Source organism: Aquarana catesbeiana, linkage group LG11 (assembly GCF_042186555.1).
Source record: "Aquarana catesbeiana isolate 2022-GZ linkage group LG11, ASM4218655v1, whole genome shotgun sequence".
NCBI lineage: Eukaryota > Metazoa > Chordata > Amphibia > Anura > Ranidae > Aquarana > Aquarana catesbeiana.
Genome location: NC_133334.1, coordinates 63,254,422 through 63,276,956, shown reverse-complemented (window position 1 = coordinate 63,276,956; position 22,535 = coordinate 63,254,422). Strand labels below are relative to the sequence as shown.

Here is a 22,535-nt window from a genome sequence, read left to right as displayed (position 1 = left end):
TTCTCTGCTCCTTTAGGCCCATGGCACACTTACCATCCTGTTGCTGGTGACAATTTAGCAGCGACATGATTGCCAAAAGTGCAGAGAAAAAAGGCATCACTCCTTTGCTGATGGAAATGCTGCAAAATGTCGCTCACCGGTGGCAAAGCAGCCCTCATCCAACCATAGAAGGAGCGACACTCTGGAAGCAGGTGAGAACTTTTCTGTCCTGTAAAGTGATACTGTGGCATGGGCGTTAGCCTGGATTCATGCACACATTGACGCATATTGTAATGCATGACAATAATCGCTCAATGTGCATATTGTACATGTGTTTTGGGGATGCTCCCATTCAGTTTAATGCACCCCCATTGCACATCTATGTAGTAAAAATGTGCCTGATCCTTTAAGCACCACAATGTATACATCAGAAAACACATGTGCTGTAATGCAATGCAAATAGGGGTTGATTTACTAAAGGCAAATAGATTGTACTTTGCAAAGTGCAGTTGCTCCAGAGCTTAGTAAATGAGGTAAAGCTTCTCTTTACAAAGAGTACCCAATCACATGCAAGGAAAATAAAAAAACAGCATCCTTGCTTGCACATGATTGGATGAGGGAGGTCAGCAGAGCTTTTGCTCATTTACTAAACTCTGAAGCAACTGCTCTTGCAGAGTGCAACTGCACTATGCAAAGTGCACGGTCTATTTGCCTTTAGTAAATCAACCCCATAGAGTAAGGTATGTTTTTTGATGAATAGAAGTGCTCTGAGGACCAATAATTAAGGGCACAGGTACCATAACGTCCATCATCATATTGACCAACACAAATAAAAGTATGAATAAGTTCTTAGTAAATCATCTTAGTAATCAGTTGCTAAAACTGTTATGCATTTGCCATCATTATCAAGTAAAGTGATTAGGATGTTTAACTTCCCTGGCGGTTTTCCCGATTGTGGCTCAGGGATAAATTTGAGCACCATTAGCGGTAACCCCGAGCCACACTCGGGATTGCATTGCAGGATCCTGGTGTGGTATACTTACCTTGTCCCCAGGATCCTGCGATGTCCCCCGCTGTGTCTGCGGGCTCTGTCCTCCACCTGAAGCTCTGTGTGCCGGGCTCCTTTCCCTGCTAGCGTCGCGCCGCACGGGGGCGGAGCCCGGCGGATAATTCAAAAAAGTGAAAATTCATAACACATACAGTACACTGTAATCTTACAGATTACATTACTGTATGAAATTATTTCACATCCCTTTTGTCCCCAGTGCTTTGTCCAATGCCGTGCATGCAGTTTTATATTACATATGCTGTTCTTTCTGCCTGGAAACTTGAGAATGTCCATAGCAACCAAAAAGTGTCCCTTTACGTCAAAAGTGGTTTTAGACCACCTAGAAAACAGCGATAGTAAATTAGAACACTTGCAGAATTGAGCGATAGTGAATGGTGGGGAAATTAATTTTATTATTATTATATTATTATTTTTTTTAATAATTATTTATATTTATTTATTATATTATAATTTATGATTTTGTGTTTCAAACTTCATCATACCCGGGCTATCTACTAGACTCTTGGTGGACAGATTTAAGTGTGTTATTGCTAAGAATTACAGGTCTACAATATAAAACGCCAAATTTCTATGCAAAATAATTGTACCGCTTTGAGACGCAAAAATCTGACATAATCATACCGCCAGGGAGGTTAACCCCCAAAAATATAAGATAATACATCACATGTGCCGATACATATAACAGAAAGCAATGCAGCATGGAAAATTCTGGTATTGCTGACACTATGGGCTTGATTTACTAAAGCCGATCAGACTATGCACTTTGCGAAGTGCAGTCGCACTCTGCAGGTTCAGTTGCTCCAGACTCTTATTGTTGAAGGCTTCCATTGTTAACTTATCCTTCTGTAAATGTTAACTGTACCAGCAGGGCAAAGTGACCATTGGGTTGATTTTCTAACAGCAAATAGGCTGTTTACTTTGCAGGGGAACATGCACTTTGCAGGAGAATTTTCCCCAGTGAAGGAGTTAAAGCTCTGCTGACTTCCATCATCCAATCATGTGCAATCAGAAATGCTGTTTTATTTTCCTTTCTCATGATTGGGTATTCTTTGCAAAGTGAAACTTTGCCACATTCACTAAGCTATGAGAAAAATTCTCTTGCAAAGTGCAACTTCCCATGCAAAGTGAACAGCCTCTTTATTTTTAGTAAATCAACCCCAGGATCTATGCAATGCTCTACGGGGTCTCATTCTCTGTTCCTTATATATCTTTTAAATTATTATATTATATATATTTTTTAAACAGATGTTTGTACAGAGACCATATGCCTATATTTCCTACCAGACATCTCTTTTTCATCTCAAGGGGAAGAAAAGTTTGCTAACTGAACTAATCCAAGCTAGCCTGTAATCTTCTCCATCTTCCCTCTACAAAGATCTCTTACTAGGTGTATCTGCTAAGGTCTTAAACACCACGATTATCTTATATGTACACGTGTATTGATCTGTAGTGAAAATGTTTTATTAATTGTTTTAGTTAAGTGATAGGAGGATGTCAATCACTACACTCTATGGAAAGTGTACCAATCCTGACGTGCAAAGGATTGGATTCACAGACATGGACAGGAATTTAAATGCCATTCTGAGCAGTAAAACATTTGGGAAAATGCTTAGGTGTTAGTGAGTAGACACTGTCCATCATTAAAAAAGCTGTTCTCTGGTGGGTTGATTCACTAAAAGCAAATGGGCTGTTCACTTTACAAGGGAATTTGCACTTTGCATTGGAACTTCCCCCAGAGCTTAGTGAATGTGGTGAAACGCTGCTGATTTCCATCATCTAATAATGTGCAAGCAAAAATGCTGCTTTATTTACTTTGCATGTGATTGGGTATTCTTGGCAAAGTGAAATTTCACCACATTCACTATGCTCTTCGCCGGTGCAACTTCCCTTGCAAAGTGAGAAGCCTATTTGCCTTTAGCAAATCAACGCCTATATGTTTTCTGCACACCTTGCATGCAAAATGGTTGGGGTTTTTTTGTACGTCTTGACCATACGGCGTCACCATCTTTAAAAAATATAGTGCGTGCACAGATGTGCCAAAGACTTTGCCCAGCTTTCAGGACCAAACAGAAACAGAGCATCTGCGCACAGAGGGAGTTTCCCACACAGATATTCCAAGACCAGGGGATTGCATTGCTTATGGTGTCTTTGTGCACATGGTCAGATCTCTGGCGGGTCCTGGAGCCTGTAGCAGATCCACACATGAGTGGAACCCCTGTGGCATGCATGCACCGTAATATCAATATGCTAATGGTACACTATGGGGTTGATTTACTAAAGGCAAATAGACTGTGCACTTTGCAGTTGCCCCCTGCAAGTACAGTTGCTCCTGAGCTTAGTAAATGAGGTAAGGCTTCACTTTGCAAAGAGAACCCAATCACGTGCAAGGAAAATGAAAAAAAAAATTGCATTTTTGCTTGCACATGATTGCATGATGGAAATTAGCAGAGCTTTTGCTCATTTACTAAGCTCTGGAGCAACTGCACTTTGCAAAGTGCACCGTCTTTTTGCCCTTAGCAAATCAACCCCACTGTCATTCTCGCTAATGTGTTGCAGCAAAAAAAGAAAGTACTCTTATTTTTTTTTCTAATTGTGGGAAAGGGAGGGGGATGGAGCAAGATGAAAATAAGTTGTTTTCCTGGGTGAAGGTCCGCTTTAGGAAAAGGAATAAAAAACAAAATAAAGCCTCATGTACACTGCTGCTGGTAGACGGACGTTTAGGAGCAGTTGGGCATTTTGTTCAGCTGCCCCTGAACTCTCCTCTATGTTATCTTATCAGTACATGTACACAGGGTCGTTTATAGTAGTTTCTAGGCAGTTGAGTTCAGAAGCATTTTTTGGAACCCAAAAAAATGGGTTCAGGACGGATGTGCAGAGGCATTTGAAACGCCAAACGCCTGTAACAGCTTGTAAACGCTGCTAAACGCGGTAACTCGCGCTTAGCAGTGTTTTGTTTACAGACGTTTTTCATTTTAACTAAAGAAAAAAAAATAGTTTTTTTTTTTTTTTTTTTTTACCAACGCTTCTAGACGTGGCTAAACGCGGCATGTAAACCCGGCTAAACAGGCGTTTTTAGACACCAGTTTCTAGCAGTCAATTAAATCATTCAGGAGAGGTTAAACAACGTCCTGTGTACATGAAGCCTAATTATTGAATGATGGGCCATGAGTCAGGATTATTCAGAGTATTAATATCGTTCTCCACTGTTATTGCATTCAGAGCAGGGTATACATCCCTGTATGCAAGTATTACTTGGATGCACGTATATATCTGGTACAGCGGCTGCACGTTTCGGCCTGTCAATGATTTTGATAGGCTGCTGGCAGCGGGCTGTACGCTGCACCTGTGACTCCCTGGCAGAGAATTACAGCCTAATGTATACTGTACAACCCTCTTGCGTCCTTGTGCACTCTATCAGAAACAGAAAATAAAAGTTTTGGCTTAGCATAAGACAATATAAATTGCAAATCAACTTTCATTTTACCAGAGTCAATTAAAGCGAAGGTCCGCCCACCCCACGAAAAATTAAAAGTCAGCAGCTACAAATACTGTAGCTGCTGACTTTTAATATATGGACACTTACCTGTCCAGGGAGCCCACGATGTCAGCACCGCGGCCGATCTTCATATCAGCTGTCGGGTGCAACCGCCGCCATTACCGGTAAGGAAACCCGGCAGTGAAGCCGGTTCCCTATTGCGCATACGCGAAGCACACTGCGCTTTCTATTTGGCACGGTGGCGGAGAGGGGAGGAGGGGGCCAGCTTCGCCGCGGCCCTGTCTCCAGAAGTAGGGAAGGGGACCTGTCAAAAACCGGTCCCCGTTACCCCCCTCCCCCCTGAAAGGTGTTAAATGTAGCAATGGAGGGGGGGGAGGAGACGAATAAGTGGAAGTTCCACTTTTGGGTGAAACTCTGCTTTAAAGTATAACTAAATGCAAACCTTTTTTTTTTAGTTTTGGATAGTGTGGAGAGGGATTAGAACACCTGTCAGTTTTTTTTGCTATCTGTGTCCCCATTAAGGAGAACCCCCCTCTCTATTTGTCCTGATTACCATTATCATTGAAAATGGAAGTAAAAGAAAATCCAAACTTTTGGGTTGTCCCCAGAAAAGTAATAGAGGGGAAATCTTCCAATGGGGACACTAGTTCTGGTGACCTGGGGTTCCCCAAAAGATTCCTTTAACTGCTTGTCGACCAGCAGCCATCATTATACTGCGGCAAGTTGGCTCTGCTGGGCGAATCGGCCGCTTTAAGAGCTCTAGGGGGGTGCGTGCACGCCCGCGGCGCGATGCCAGAGCCAATGCACATGGCCGGTGGGCGCGTTGTACACCGCCCCCCCCTGCGATCACTCCTCACAAAGACAAAATGGGGATCTGTCAATGTAAACAGACAAATCCCTGTTCTGTCAGGGAAGTAGAGAGAGATCTGCTGTTCCTAGTAATCAGGAACAGCGATCTCTCTCTACTCCCAGTCAGTCCCATCCCCCAACAGTTAGAAACACCTCCCTAGGACACACTTAACTCCTTGATCGCCCCCTAGTGTTAACCCCTTCCCTGCCAGTGAAAGTTATACAGTAATCAGTGGCCATTTTTAGCTCTGATTGCTGTATAAATGTCAATGGTCCCAAAAAAGTGTCCGATCTGTCCGCCGCAATGTCGCTGTCCTGCTAAAAATCACAGATCACCGCCATTAGTTGTAAAAAAAATAATAATAATAATAAAAATGCCATAAATCTATTCCCTATTTTGTAGACACTATAACTTTTGCGCAAACCAATCAATATACGCTTATTGCAATTTTTTTTACCAAAAATATGTAGAAGAATACATACAGGCAGTCCCCGAGTTACGAACGCATTAGGGACTGTAGGTTTATTCGTAAGTGGAATGTGTTCGCAAGTCAGAACACAGCTTGTAAGTGTAACTTCCGCCTGTGCAGGGATGTGGGATGTTCCGGCGTCCGCCTGTGGAGGGATGTGGGATGTTCCGGCGTCCGCCTGTGGAGGGATGTGGGATGTTCCGGCGTCCGCCTGTGGAGGGATGAGGGATGTTCCGGGCGCTTCTGGGGCTCTTCTGGGGAAGAGTGTGGAATGTGGCAAGATAGCTGCTCGGAGGTATCCAGGACCAGCGTGGAGCACAAGCAGAAGGGATTGAGGCCATTCGTAAGCAGGAGTCGTTCGTAAGTCGGGCGTTCGTAAGTCGGGGACTGCCTGTATTGGCCTAAACTGACATAAAGACATTTTTTTTTTATTTGAGATATTTACTATAGCAAAAACCTAAAAATATTGTTTTTTTTTTCAAAATTGTCGCTCTTTTTTTGTTTACAGCGCAACAAATAAAAACCGCAGAGGTGATCAAATACCACCAAAAGAAAACTCTATTGGTGGGAAAAAAAGGACGTCAATTTTTTTTTTTTTGGGTACAACGTTGCACGCCCGCGCAATTGTCAGTTAAAGCGACGCAGCGCCGTATCGCAAAAAATGGCCTGGTCATTAAGTGGGCAAATCCTTCCGGGGGTGAAGTGGTTAACTTGCAGGGATTTTTCCCTCACTTCCTGTTTTGGCAATGGAGAGGAAGTGAAGGTAAATCTCCCCAATGGGACAAAGATGACAAAAATAAACTTTACAGTGGTTATAACCCTCCCTTACTCTATCCAAAATTTTTAAAAAAGTTAACAGTTAATCCAGTTGATTTACTAAATCTGGTGCAGCTGCGCACGGTAGCCAATTAGTTTCTAACTTCTAACTTGTTCAATTAAGCTTTGACAATAAAACCTGGAAGCTGATTGGTTTCTATGCAGAGCTTCATCGGATTTTGCACTCTCCAGTTTTAGTAAATAAACCCCAGTGTTTCATACAATTTAAAACTGGACCACTTTAAACGGCCATATTATTAAATCTGGCAGTCTGGCAATATAAATCTTGTCTTAATCTGGACAGATTGTTTGACTATTTAGTAAACATTGCATATTTTAAACCAATTTAAAACCCTGCCATCTGTCATGGTCTCTTTTGTCTCTGATGTTTTGTATACTTATCACAAAATAATGTGATTTTCCATTTATAAAAGTGCTTTTGATACGTATACCCAAGACATAGGAATCGGTCAGGGACTTGTAACTCACCAGACAGTGATGTCATATGATTACACTGTATTTGATGCTGATCAATACACTTGTTTTTTCAGCAGATAAAACTACAGCTATTTGCCAAGTTATTGCTTTATTCATTCCCAGCCTAACATCTGCTGTATATTTTTGTTTACATGCTGCTTGTCAAATCTTACTGTCCCAAAGGTGTTTATAAGAGAAGCTTCAGCAGTCACTTTCTTAAATAATAAAGCCTATCTAAATTTGAATTCTTCCACCACTGAGCAGAATGACAACCGCACGATCGCTGTATTTAAAGCAGTTTTTCACCGCTGTTTTGATTTCCAGCCTATGCCGTTTAATTGACGTTGTATGCCTGTTGGCTCAGTGACTTCTGAACAAAAGGCAGACTTTCAAACTGATGTTAAATTATTTGATTGGCAAAATTGGTCAGTACAATCAATGGGTTTTCACTTAAAAATAAAAAGGGAGGGGAGATGTTACAAGGTCAAACACAATCTAAAAGCTGGTATATAGACAAGAGCTTTACAAATGTTAAAAGATACAAAAATATTTAAAGAATGTTGGATTTATCAAAATGAATGCTAGATGTGCTACATTTGTTATAATTTTTTTTTTTACTAACAGACAGTTCAATTTCTGTCCAGTAACCCCACTGAATATTGTTAAAAAATCCTTCTTGGGTAGCTCATTTAGCCTAAAATGGTGGATAACATAGAACAAAGGATACAACGCAAAGTACAATGTTAAAGTGTTACTAAACCCAGGACCCTGCATTCACTATATCAGGTCTCCCACAGTACACAGAACATGGATAAGCAATTATTTTCATAAATATAAACTGCCAAATACCTTTTCTCATCAACAGTATATAGCAGTCTTGTGACTTCTATCAGTGTCTGATTAAAGCTTGTAGGAGGAGTTTTCATTCTCCCCTGATTGTCCTATAAGGCTGCATGACCCCTGGCCCTCTGTCTGGACAGTGCTGATTGGCCCTGTGCTGATCACATGCACCCTTTTAGGAAAAAAAAAAAACCTCTCTACCAATACACACCAAACTGAACATGTGCGATGTGAGTGCAAAGTGCCTCCAAGGCTCTGTTCTATCAGGAGATGGTTTGGAGACAGTGGAAGAAGGGGAGGATCAGACAAGACAGGATCAAAAGCCTTTTTTACACAATGCGGAGGATGAACCCCTTAGGTTCCACAGTGAGTATAACAAGCATGCTTTACTGCATATACAGACTGATTTTACTGTTGTGGGTTTAGAAACACTTTAAAGTGGTTGTAAACCCTTTACAACCAATTTAACCTACAGGTAAGCTTAGATTAACGTTTACCTGTAGGTACTTGAAATATCTCCCAAACCTGCAAATCGCTGTAGGGGATGCACCGTTTCTAGCTCGGGTCAAGCCGTTAAAGGTGGCTCCCGCGTGCATGCACGGGAGTGACGTCACGCGATGTCACGCGACTCCGACCAGTCACAGAACCAGGGTTCGCAGCCCCAGAAGGAAGAGGGGCGAAGAATGGACGCTCGCTATTAGGGAGGAAGACGGGGACATCGCGGGCTTCTCCTGCAGGTAAGTGTCACATAATGGGCTACTATGCGATGCATAGTAGCTCATTATGCTTTACCTTTGCAGGGAAACAAAGATGAAGTAACACCCATCAGGTTTTACTTCCTCTTTAACTTCAGTGTTAGCTGCCATTGTTTTTTGCACAAGGATGGGTAACATTACAACATTTCTCGATAATTTAAAATTAAAATTCAAGCCTTGCCCCAGAACCCCGAAACATGGTCAATCATTTAAAATTCTGTACAGCACTATATTATCAAAATGGAATCCTTTGGGGCATATACTGATCCATTTAAGGCAGGGGTTCTCAACTGGAGGTATCCATAACATTCACCCATCAAAAACGTCACTAGTTCTGGACAACTTGTGTATTTTGTATTTGCCCTTTTTATATAAATAAATATAGCTTTGCAAGTTTTTTTTTCAGCTATTCCATTCTGTTCTTCACTGTCCATATGTAAAGTAAAAGCTATTGACATCTTTAAGTCATATTGCTATCTAAGAGGACTGGTGGTGATGATGACAATTTCAGTAGTCTAGTAAAGGGGGTATAAGGACATATTGGGGACATCACCCAAATATGTGCAAGCAAAAATTATGTTTTTTCAAATTTTCCTTGCATGTGATTGGGTATTCTTTGCAAAGTTAAGGTTTACCTCATTTACTAAGCTCTGAAACAACTGCACTTTGCAAAGTGCACAGTCTTTTGACCTTTAGTAAATCAACCCCATTGGGTGATCCACTGGGGCTCTGTAACTGTAAAAAGGTTGAAAACCCCTGTTTTAAAGGGAAGATATGCTATTCAACTGTTTTAATTATTTATATGTAAATGTGATGATCCTAATGTGCTAATGCAGAAAAGTTGTTTTACATGTATAGTTTTCAATGATACATGTAGATGTGAGCAGCCATATTTACACACTACAAAAGCAGGCTTTGCTTCCAGTTTAATAAATCAGCACAGTGGCTGTATCCACATGGCTGAGATTTTATATTGACAATTTTGATTACTAATTGCATGGAGCCACCAGTGGGTAGATCTAAAAAATGTGCAATGTAATAATGGCAATATGGAGCAGATCACTTGCAAAAAAATGAAATTAAAAAAATTATTTTAAAATAAACATTTGAAGTAATGATTTAAATTAGATGTCATTGTTCACAGGAAATGATCTACAGTTTCTCAAAAATAAATTAAAATTGGACCCCAGTAAATTAAGTTTTAATAAGACAACACATTACAACATTCTTTTTTCTTCTATACAGCATGTGGCCTTAGTTGAACTGGAAATTTTGCTGAAATGGAAACTCTAAATTAGGCAATATTTACTTGAAAAACAAGCTCTTTTTCCCTTTATTTAGAGGGTGTGTTTTTGGGGTGGTATATTTAGAGTAGTGTAATTTTGTTATTTAACCACTTGCTGCCCGCCCACCGTCATATGACGGCGGGACGGTGCAGCTGTTGTTCTGGGTGGACGTCATATGACGTGATCACCTTCCAGGTCCCCTAGGGGGCGCATGCCGCCGCGTCACTGGGGACCCGGTGCGCATGCCTGGCAGCCGCGATGTAACCGAGCAGGACTGTCGATCTGTGTATGTAAACACACAGATCCACGTCCTGTCAGAGGAGAGGAGACCGATGGTGTGTTCCTTGTACAGAGGAACACCGATCGGTCTCCTGCCCTTGTGAGTCCCTGCCCCCTACAGTTAGAATCACTCCCTAGGAATTAACTTAAATAATTAACCCTACAGCGCCCCCCTCCTGGTTAACCCCTTCATTGCCAGTCACATTTTATACAGTAATCAATGCATTTTTATAGCACGGATCGCTGTATAAATGTGAATGGTCCCAAAAATGTGTCAAAAGTGTCTGATATGTCCGCCGCAATATCGCAGTCACGACAAAAATCACAGATCACCGCCATTACTAGTAAAAAAAAATAATAATAATAAAAATGCTATAAATCTATCCCCTATTTTGTAAACGCTATAACTTTTGCGCAAACCAATCAATATATGCTTATTGTGATTTTTTTTACCAAAAATATGTAGAAGAATACGTATCGGCCTAAACTGAGGAAAAATTTTGATCAAAAAAAAAAAAAAAATTTGGATATTTATTATAGCAAAAAGTAAAAAATATTTTGTTTTTTTCAAACTTGTCACTCTTCTTTTGCTTATAGCACAAGAAATAAAAACCGCAGAGGTGATCAAATACCACTAAAAGAAGGCTCTATTTGTGGGGAAAAAATAATAAAAATTTCATTTGGGTACAGTGTTGCATGACTGCGCAATTGTTATTCAAATTGCGACAACGCTGAAAACTGAAAATTGGCCTGGGCAGGAAGGGGGTGAAAGTGCCCTGTATTGAAGTGGTTAATGGTCTTTGTGTTTTTTCACATTTTTTGTGATCGCTATTTCTCTAATGTTGACGTTCGTTTTTTTCCTGGCTCTTTACTTTTTTTACAAAAAGTGTAGAATAACAAAGACAAATTCTGGGTCATTTTGGGGCACAAGAACAGATTTAAGGAAATTGAAAAAACATTGTTTTTATAAAAAACGTGAAAACCCACTTTAATTTTACCTTCCCCTTTGGCTTCAATGCATTTTTCAAAATTTCAAGTCTTCCTAAGCCAAATTTTGACGGTAAAATCGAAAAATAAACTGCATGCAAATATATATAAATGTCAAGCTTGTTTTCTTCCCATATATGGATATGTTTACTACATTGATTAAATACTATTGTTGTCTCTTTAGCTGTGTTTAGCTTTAGGTTTTGGAGCCCTTGACATTTAAGTTTTACATTTTTAATTGCATTCTTTTTTTAGAAACTGGCTATTCAGTAACATGTACATAGAAAATAATATAAGTCCCCCCCTTCGGTTTCTTAAATACAACGTGAGTCATGTCTTCCCATACACTGAACAAAGTAGCTGAGCATTAAATATGCTTGACGATCTTCTGCTTGAGCAAGTGGACCTAAACGGTGTGAAGTGTTAATGCTCTGCAGCTTTGCTTCCTGGCTGGTGATTGATCATTTGTAAGTATATCTACTCCGTGTTCCATGAAATCAAGTTTGCCGTAATGGGTTCATCAGATTTTTGGGTTAAATTGAGAGTGAAGAGGTACTGTGTATTGAAATAAGACTTGCCATGTTCCGGGCTGGCCTCGAAACAGCATGGCTTCTAAAGGCAATATTCAAAACCACTTCACTTATCACACGCTTGCTGATTCTGAATAGGGTCCGATGGCGGGGGACATTTGGGAGTTTTCCAATACACTTTAGGTCTGTTGAGCTTCCACCAATGAGGCCATCTCTTTGGAGTTAACAGGCGAGCGTAACATGTCAATGTATAGGACTATGTTAATTAAATATCGTAGTGCATGAAATGACACACTTGAAAGGGGCTTTTTTTTTTTTGCAATGGAGAGAATTGTAACCATAGAAAACCCTGCATTCACCACAAATCCACCTACACAGTACCATATATTTTCCAACAAATTCAATATTATTTGTTTGATGCCAGGTTCTTTGGAAAAGACAAAGTGGCAGCTGCAATTGAGTTACTCTTATATATATATATTTTTTTTAGTGTGCCGTTTAGTGTGTGGCATTTAAAAGATCTTCTGTGTGGCATTTATAAGATCTTCTGTGCACAGTCGCAGCCCTCAAGAACAAAAGAAGGGATGGTTTGCTTATATTGTTATGTTAAGTGCCTAAAATAGTTTTTTGAAGGGATCACTCCAAGCAGAGGAATTGCAGTGTAATTCTGGGTAATGTGGTGTAAATGAACACACATGAACTTTTGTTCTGCTTTGTAAATGGAGATAGAGAGTGACTGCCACACTTACAGCTGTTTGGCCTCACTTAGAATCACTGTCATCCCCTAATGAGTGAACAGGCTACTCACTCTGTCTATAACCAGCATCTAAAATGCGTAGGAGTCTTTATTTACAAAAAATACTCCCAAATGTATACTGTACACAGGAAAATATTGATGCCGTTGCTTTTTAGTTTTATAAGTGTGTAATAAACATGGTTCAGTCAATGGAATCATTTCAAGCTTAACTCCAAGCAAGCAAATAAATATGCAGTTCAAATATACATATACATATCAGCCAAATAATTTGTAATTTTGTTCACCCGCCTTTGTGATTTACATATATATGCCAGACAGGACAGCCAGTCCTTTCTTTTTACAGCTAAGGAACACAGTGCTGTCACCTCCCCACCCACAGCCTGCTGACTGGACAGTGAAAGAGCAGCAACACACTGATAAGTCATCCATCTGCCCCCTCCTCCTGTCTGCATTACCTGTGCATGTATCAGAGCCTGATTAGCTCTTAGCACTGCCTATCCTTCTCCCAATCTGAGTGCTGTTTTGCAGTGGATTTCAGGCAGCTGATATCAACAGACTCAGGCACTTGCAATGATGGGGTCCTGACTTCAGTCTTCAGGCTGCTCATCTGCATTGGGTTTATTTGTTGTTCCTATATTTTCATAGTTTCTCTCTAGTTCCCAGTTCCTAAAGCCTAGTACACACTTTTGGGTCTTTTTCATTCAACCAAGCAGGTTGAAGAGCTTAGGAGGAGCCACTGTACTAACTATCCAATGTTAGTACAGAGACCCCCCCCCCCCCCCCCCACTGAGCTATTGTGTTCTGACAGAGGGGCGGCCCCCCTGCCAGAACACATCGGTCAGCCAATGTCGGCCAGTTTCTATTGAACCGGCGGATGCCGTCTGATATTCAGCCTGTGTGTACAGCCCTTAAACCTGACACAGGTGTCTTTTTTAAAACACTTCATTTTTTATTGTTATTTTTTTCATACAGACATTAACAAAAACAACAAGGAACATACAACCCCGGGACATAATAAAAACACAACCCAGGAAAAAACAAAAAAACCCTCCTATGCCCGTACTTCTATCCCCCCCCCCCCTTCCCCCCCTCCCCATTCCATTCTCTAATTATATATCCAAAATATCAAGCCATCTTCTCCATATCTTTTTCCCTGGGTGTCCTCTATGCAGGAAAATGTATTTTTCCTTAACTAGAGTTTCCCTTATTTGTATCTTCCACTCTGCTACTGTAGGTGGAAATGGTGATGTCCACGTATGCGCTTTAAGCTTATGAGCCTGAAATAGGCTCCTAATTATTGAAATCCTATATTCCTCTGGGATTTCGCCTTCATCCAGGATACCCAAAAGCATCCCCCTGGATCTGGAGAAAACCTGGTCCCAAAAACACTATTAATCATAAATAACACTTCGTTCCAATAACAAAAAAGTTTGGGACATCTCCATAGCATATGAATAAAGTTAGCAGGTGTCTTGACCATTAGACTAAGCTCACAGGTAAAGTGGAAGTAAACCCCACCTATGGTTTACAGCCAAGGAAGCTGCCATCTTAGCCTCTGTTTCTGATCTGCAGTTGCCATGGTGCTGCACATGATCATTTATGACACCAGAACTTTGATGCCTTGACAGTTTGATTGAGAGCACAAGCAACAAGAATGTACTTTTTTTGGGAAATGGTTAAATTGATGGGTTTAGTTTTGCTTTAATGTGTGGAGAAATATGTCAGAACTATACAAAATCTAACAGAGTAGATAAAGCTAGAGGGTACAAACATATTTTTTGCAATTATACCTACACAATCATGATAAGACTAAAAATAATGAATCCTGAATAAGCCCAATTGCAACGGGTTCTTTATAAACTATTCCTAAAGTGAAAGAAAAGCTCTGTGCTATATGGTACAGCATGGAAAACAAAACATATATGTCTTTTACTAATGTCCTAATGCAAACTTAATATGCACATTTTAATGCCTTCAAAATGCCCTGCCCCCTAAGATGCAAAGAAAAAACCCTTAAAATGGGCACCATATTGCATAGAACACATAATGCATATTAAAAACATGAATGTTGTTAAGGGCAAAGGTGCAAATAAGTCATTTGAACGGATGCCCCCAATATGTGTTTACTGATGCCTAAGGCAAAATGGAAGCTGGGGGCTCAACAATACCCACTTGTTGTGTATGAGTAGAAGCCTTCCCCTACTTCTTTCCCAAAGACCAGTCAGTTATTACCTCTGCTACCCCAATCACAAGATTAGGCCAAAGCCCACTGAGCAGGACTAAGTGTGTGATGGTATCCCTGTTCACTGCTGCTTGATTATGGTGCCATAGCAGAGATGGGTGAAAATCAAATTACATTTTCCAACTCATCTGATATCTAGCAATATACACAAAGGTCCTCCAGTGCGACCATTTGTCATTGATGGAGTAACTGTCACATAATCACTTATATTGCACAGACAAACAGTATCATTCTATTCCTTGGTTTCTTACAGGTACTGGTTTCTCTGACTTAAACGTTTAAAAGATAATTCCTACGACACTTCATTCACGTGACCTGACAAATATTTTACAGGTCTGGAGCTTTTTTTTGCTCTGTAGTTCATGTTAGAGATGGCAGTTCAGCAGTCTAGGCAACTTAAGTGCATGCAATCAACACATTTTATCTATTATAGGCATTTATATAGCACCAAATGTATGCAGTACTTTACATATTGTACATTCACATCAGTCATTGCTCCCATGGAACTTACAGTCAAATGTACTTTCTGTAACTTACATCCGTATTATACATATTAGGGCCAATTTTGAATAGAAGCCAATTAACCTACCAATCTTTGGAATGTGGGATAGTGTCCCGACTATCATTTCTTTTACAATAATGTTTATTGAAATTTTCTAGAAAATACAAGAAAAAGGGAAGCAATACAGGTGAATAAACGTATGCAGTCAATATGATTGTTCAGTACTGAGTCCATTGAACAAATACCATAAGGCACATGAAAACAATGGTTCGAGACTGCATGTCATATAACCAGATAGGATGCAAAAAGGGGGAAACAAAATAAAAAACCCGGCAGGCCAACGCTATTTCCAGTCATAAAACCCACTGGGAGACTGGGGAAGATTTACTAAAGTTGGAGCACCCTGAATTTGTTGCAGCTGTGTATGGTAGCCAATCAGCTGCTACCCTCCACTTGTTCAAAAACATTTTTACAATAAAACCTGGAAGCTGTTTGGTTTCTACGCAGAGCTCCACCGGATTTTGCACTCTCCAGTTTTAGTAACCCCAATGTCTCATAGGTATTTCTCAAATGAAGCATGATTGCACAGATACATATGACATAATAAGGATTGGGTTATGAAGTGACGGGGTAATTTAAAATGGGTGTTTCTGAGTATTAATACAAAAATGTTATGGAGAAGAGAGACCCATTGACAATGAGATCACACGGTCATATAATACTAGACAACACATGGCATTATACGCTAACAAATGGCATAATATAAAATGGAATAGGGAAAATTTAGTAGTGTTATAAATGCAGACTATACCTCTTGCAGGACTGACAAACAACATCTATGTTACAAGGTAATATCACGAAGGCCCTGCTGTTCCAAAAAGGGTAAGTGCCAATAGGCTAAAACAATAATGTTATCCCGAGTTAAAAAGGGACTATCTGTACAATACTTCTAAAGCGAGAATGAGCCAAGAAAAAAGGCCATGGTCCCATTCCATGCATAGGTAGTAGAAGAACTGCGAAGTGTATCAAGAAGAGTGAAGAAAAGAGGGAAAAGAAATCAAAGAAGCAGAGGGAGAGAATAGGGGAGGGGAGGGAAAGGAAAGGAAGAGGGGGTACCCCAGAGGGCATCTAAATAGGCAGAGAAATAACCATATGTTCCTTCTATAACAGTCTGTGAGTTTCGCAGTGGCTTGATTGGGCGAAAAGTAATAAAGCCACAGTTTACAAATATTTAAGAACTCTGTTTCGTGCCAATATGGCTGCTAGTTTCTCATTATAAAACATGTTCTGTATGTAATGCCTGACTTTAGCAAAGTTGAGAGTGGGCGACTTCCACACTCATGCAATTGTTTGTTTTTTTGTCAAAAAGATAAAGGTAATGAGAGTTCTTTCTCTACGCCAAACACCATCAATGGGTTGGTGCAGAAGAGCTTTTCAAAGGTTCTTGCATAAGTTTATTTGTGTTTATCATTTTGTATACACAAACCCATAGGCATTTCACTTTGGGGCCATTGTTTCACAATAAAGGGGGGGGGGGGGTTGGCTATAAGATTTTTTCATAATAGAGGAGTAAAGTTAGAGACTAATCCACACGTTAATGGGCAGGACTTACTGTACATCTTGAGCGTCATTTCAGCCAGAGATCTCAGTGTTGCAAGGCAGACATGCTAACCACTAAGCTACTATACTGCCCCATTTTAATGATATTTAGTTTTGGTTCCAAGGCATTACATTTCCAGTTCATAAACAAAATAGTTTAAAAAGGCACTAGCCTTGACGGTGCATGGAGAGGAATTGGGTAAACCTTTATGATAGACCTCCTGAATTCTTCATAAAGATTATACAAGAGCCATTTGAAAATTGCATGCCGTGTACTGCACATGTGCACTGATAGTATTATGCTCTCATCATTCTATGATAGAACAAGGCCTTCCTGATGCTTGCTATGATGCCAGAGAAGTGACTACCTGCATCACCCAATGCAGGTAGTCACTTCTCTGGCATCATAGCAAGCATTGCAATACATTAACAATGCCATTATAGCAGATTATAGCAGATTACATTGCATGCTGTGATGCAGCTGCTATCATGGAAATCTACAGTATATACACCAGGGAAGAAATAAGGGCATGACAGCAAACTGATCATTTACCTCATTTACATGGAAGCAGGGGAAAATAAGGACACATAACTGACATAGGGGTTGGAGGATGAAACCATGGTCTGTGGCACAGGACATGGGCATCCAACACTCCTGGAAGTGTTGAATGCCAAAGAGACTGGTAGGTAGGACAAAGGCCCCTGGTGAGGTGAGTATAAGAGCTTTCCCACTGCAGGAGGTTTTAATTTATTTTTTGTCATTTGATAGGGGTTGCATTTAATGATTTGTAAGTTAGCCATTAGAGGATACTTAGTACTGCAATTACTCTTCCTACCTGCTTAGCAACTATTAAGATATTATGAGCCCAATAAGGAGTGCATTGTTTTCAGTGGGTTGGCAGACCCATAGGTTTGCATTGTAAAAAGGATTAGGAAATTACCACCATTGTGCAGCACTGAAAACAAGTAGTAAGGCATACAGGTAATGAGAACATATGGTTGTCCTCATGAACAAAAATATATACTGTACTGTATATAAATGCATTTTTACGCACAACAAGTTTATAAAGCTAAATTGGATCTCTTTTACGAGTAAATTTCTGAAAAACACTGAACACATCCCATTTCTGATTAAAGCATTTACATATATTTCACAGTGAAATGTACTTATAATTGAAATAATAAAGTGACAAAGTACTTGTAAATGTGTTCATACAATTTACACATGTTAGGCCCCATTTGTATTATGCTTTATTATGCATTAAGGCACGTTTCCTTCATTTTGAATGGGGTACCAGTGCACTGTTAAAAAAAAAAAAAAAAAAGAATTTTTTTTTTAAAGTAGTGCACTGCAATGCGCAGTGGCAGTTCTATAGCATTGGAGCAGTAGCTACTACTGCAGTGGTGTGTTGGGGTGTCACTGAAAATGTATGTATGTATGGCACCATAATGCAGCACACCATGGATCGTTATTATTATACAGGATTTATATAGCGCCAACAGTTTGCGCAGCGCTTTACAACATTAGGACAGCCAGTACAGTTACAATACAATTCAATACAGGAGGAATCAGAGGACCGATACTTCCTGTCTGGTAAAACTTTTCTCCACTGTGATAGCCCTGGATAGCATTAAAAGCTGACAGAGGTTCTAATCCTTCCTTAGTCTTTCCAATGCTAAGGCTACATTTACACATGTGGCTGTCACTGTAGTGGAATCACTTTTCAGAGGCGTTTTGCAAGTGGCAACATATTGCCTCCGCATTGCTTGCTTTAAACCTCATAAACACTGCACCACTACACTGCATGTATTGGACAGGGATGGGAAGTTGCAGCGAGGGCCTTTGCAGTGGTTGTGAGATGGCTGCAGCATGGTTGCATTTGGCAGGCAGTACTCTCCACCGAATGCAGGGGAGGGGGGGTAATTTTTGCCGCAGCTGAGAAGCAAAACATCACAGCCACAGCATCTTTCCTCTGCCTTTTAAGCTTAACCACCTCAATACTGGGCACTTTCACCTCCTTCTCAGGACATTTTTCAGCTTTCAGTGCTGTCACACTTTGAATGACAATTGCGCAGTCATGCTGCACTGTAAACTTGTGAAATTTGTATCATTTTCTTCACACAAATAGAGCTTTATTTTAGTGATATTTAATCACTGCTGGGTTTTTTATTTTTTACTTTAAAAAAAAAAAGACCAAAAATGTTGAAAAAAAAGTTTTTCTTAGTTTCTGTCAGTACATTTTGTAAATAAGTAATTTTTCTCCTTCACTGATGTGCGCTGATGAGGCTGCACTGATGGGCACTGATAGGCTGCATTAATGGACACTGATGAGGTGGCACTTATGGGCACTGATTAGGTGGTACTGATAAGGAGGCACTCATATACCGCACTTATGGGCACTGATAGGCGGCACTGATGGGTGGCACTGGTGGGCACTGATAGGTGGCACTGATGGGCACTACTGATGGGCATTGATGGGTGGCACTGATGAGCATTGATGGGCAGCACCGATGGGCACTGAAAGCCAGCACTGACTGGCATCACTGGTGGGCACTGATTACTGGCACGGCCGTGTTTACATGTGACCTACTGTGATTGGACACAGCCAATCACATGGTTAAAGAGCCACATCAGTGGCTCTTTACAGAGATCAGGTCATGTTGTGTCCAGTGCCTCATATGACGTCCACCCAGAATGAGAGCCACACCATCCCCCCGTCATTTTAAGGTGGGCGGGCGGCAAGTGGTTAAAGGAGTTATAAAGGCAGAAGGTTTTTTATCTTATATCATTCTATGCATTAAGATAAAAAGCCTTCTGTGTGCAGCAGCCCCACTTGACCCCCCTAATACTTGCCCCATCTTTGTCCAGTGATTTCCACGAATGTCTCTGCCATCCGCTAATCTCCCTCCTGATTGGCGCCATTGGCTCCCGCTGCTGTCAATCAAAGTCAGTCAGCCAATCAGGAGAGAGAGGGGGCAGGACCAGGCCGCAGCTCTGTGTCTGAATGGACACAGGGAGCTGTGACTTGGCTCAGGTGACCTCATAGCAAGGAGGGAGGGGCCAGGAGCATAGAAGAGGGACCCAAGAAGAGGAGGATCTGGGCTGCTCTGTGCAAATCCACTGCAACAGAGCAGGTAAGTATAACGTGTTTGTTATTTTTATAGGAAAAAAACAAGAATAATCACTTCAAAGTGGTTGTAAAGCTTTGTTTTTTTTGTTTTTTATAAAAATAACAAACATGCCTATACTTACCAGCTCTGTGCAATGGTTTTTACATAAAGCAGACCCAATCCTTTTCTTCTGGGGTCCCCCACTGGTGCTCCAGGCCCTTCCTCTTCATCGGGTGCCCCCAGGGAAAGCCGCTTTCCCTGGAGGCACCCGGGTGTGCTCGCTCCTGATTACCACTGCTACGTAAAAAACCTTAAGGCTTTAGAACCACTTTAAGGGGCAGTTTTGGGGGGAGCAGTAAAAATAAGCCCTAAAAATAGGGCAGTCTTTGCTGCACATACACATTATTTTGGTAATCATGTTGGTTTAACCTGTTTAGGTACTCTAAATAGTGATGGAAATACTTTATTAAAAACCTGTGTTGACCTCTTTTTTGAAAAAGCTTTTTGCTAGGCTGCTTTCACTGGCTGCCTGCTTTATTCCCACGGCATTGACTCACCCAGTACTGAGGCCACAGGATCAGCATTATAGCCAAGCAGCTAGTATTTTCAGAAGGCGAGGTTATCAGTGGCAGCCCAAGTATTTTCTATAAATTGCTGCAAAGCCACTAATAGCCTGCCAAGGTAAAGATTCCACTTTAAATCTCTTATATATTGATTGAAAGTGTCTTGCTACAAGCAAGTTTATTGACTTTCAACATTGCGGAAAAAAAGCACATTCAGGATAATTAGCTTGTTGCAATTACAACTGTGGAACAAACATATTCATTATACAATGATCAAATGCATTATCTGCTCAGCCGATGATCCAGATGAAATTGTCTAGCTCTGGGTCACAAGCATCAAATGTAGTTCAGAGCCAATGTTTTAAAACTGTTCGGCAAGACTGTCACTATAATGTAGATGTACATAATACCTATAATGCATGGATAATTACACCAGATAAATGTTACCTAACTAGATGAATTATCTTTCTACAACTTTATCAGTACATTTCAAGACTGCAAAGTCTTTCAGGCCATTATGTATCATAACAGAATGTCATCAAATCATAACATTTCTAACTAAAAAAAAAATTTAGAGAAGACGTATAACGCGGAAAATGTTCTTTTCTCGCATGTCAAAATCATTGACGGCTTAATTTGAGCTTTTCTGTTCTGTCCTATTTCATTACAAATGAGTATAAAGATTTAGAAAACAGTATTGGACTACCAGAGATACATTATGACCTGGGTTGTCATTTGTGTTGGACCTTTCGGATTAGATAAGCTTCAGTGGGGGAGCACAGTTGGTCAGGTCTTTGATTTCCTAGGCTGCATGGAGCTTGGGCTGCTACCCCTTTGCTTAATTCAAGTTGATCTTAAAAAATGTGGGGTTCAAATAAATTTTCTTTATACTGTATATCACTTCTTCCAGCAGTCTGTTAAAAATCATTAGTTTCTGTTGTTGGGAAAGGTATGGCATTGTATAGGTGAATGCAGTCCCAGGACAGGCTCTAGACCAGGGGTCTCAAACTGGTTGCCCTCCAGCTGTTGCGAAACCACAAGTCCCATCATGCCTCTGCCTATGGGAGTCATGCTTGTAACTGTCAAACTTGCAATGCCTCATGGGACTTGTATTTTCTCAACAACTGGAGGGCCGCCAGTTTGAGACCCCTGCTTCTAGAGATCATTGAAATTTGAAATCTGATTGGTTGCTCTGAGTTACTGCACATAATAACTAGCACTTAAACATAGGCATGCGCACAGGGTGTGGCAGGTGTGCCCAGGCACACTCTAATCACTGCATATATTGCCAATTCTGAAATTAGAAGCTGATTGGCTGCCTTGTACATCTGCACCAGACTGTGCACTCTCCAGTTTTAGCAAATCAACCCCATTATGTAGAACATTGCTTATAGGAAGGACATTTTTCATCATCCAAATTAATTTTATTTATTCCCTCATGTTTACAATGCAGTATAGAAGAATGTTCTTGCTTTTGACACGTGGGTGCATGATATCGGCCATGAGACCATTAAACAATAATACCAATATAAGTCACTTATAATGACACTGTTGCTGCTCAGGCCCCAGGAACCTCACCATTCCCCACCAAAAAAAATAATAATATTTATAGTGTATTTTGCCAAAATTAGTTTTTACAGATATGGCTTGTTGCATTTGGTATTTCAAAAACAGACCATTATCGGTAAAATCCAAAATACATAAAAATAATTATGCCCCTCCCTTATCCCCATAGCTACCCTTAAACAATAGGGCTGTAGCCCCCAGAGAAACAGAGAAGTAGGTTGGCCGCACTTCAATCATATAACATTAAAATATGATGTAACAGATAAAACATTTTTTGTTGGAATCTTCAAAGAATGTGCAATACAGACATCACAGCTCCCACAATATGCAGATAACATTTTTTACTGTTCTCTTACTATTGT

General features: G+C 40.5%; 1 protein-coding gene across 1 annotated transcript in view; it reads right to left on the bottom strand.

The window, feature by feature from the left end:
• DCDC1 (doublecortin domain containing 1) overlaps positions 1 to 22,535 on the bottom strand; it is a 690,767-nt gene that overhangs the window by 506,050 nt on the left and 162,182 nt on the right. The gene's annotated exons all lie outside the window — the stretch shown is intronic.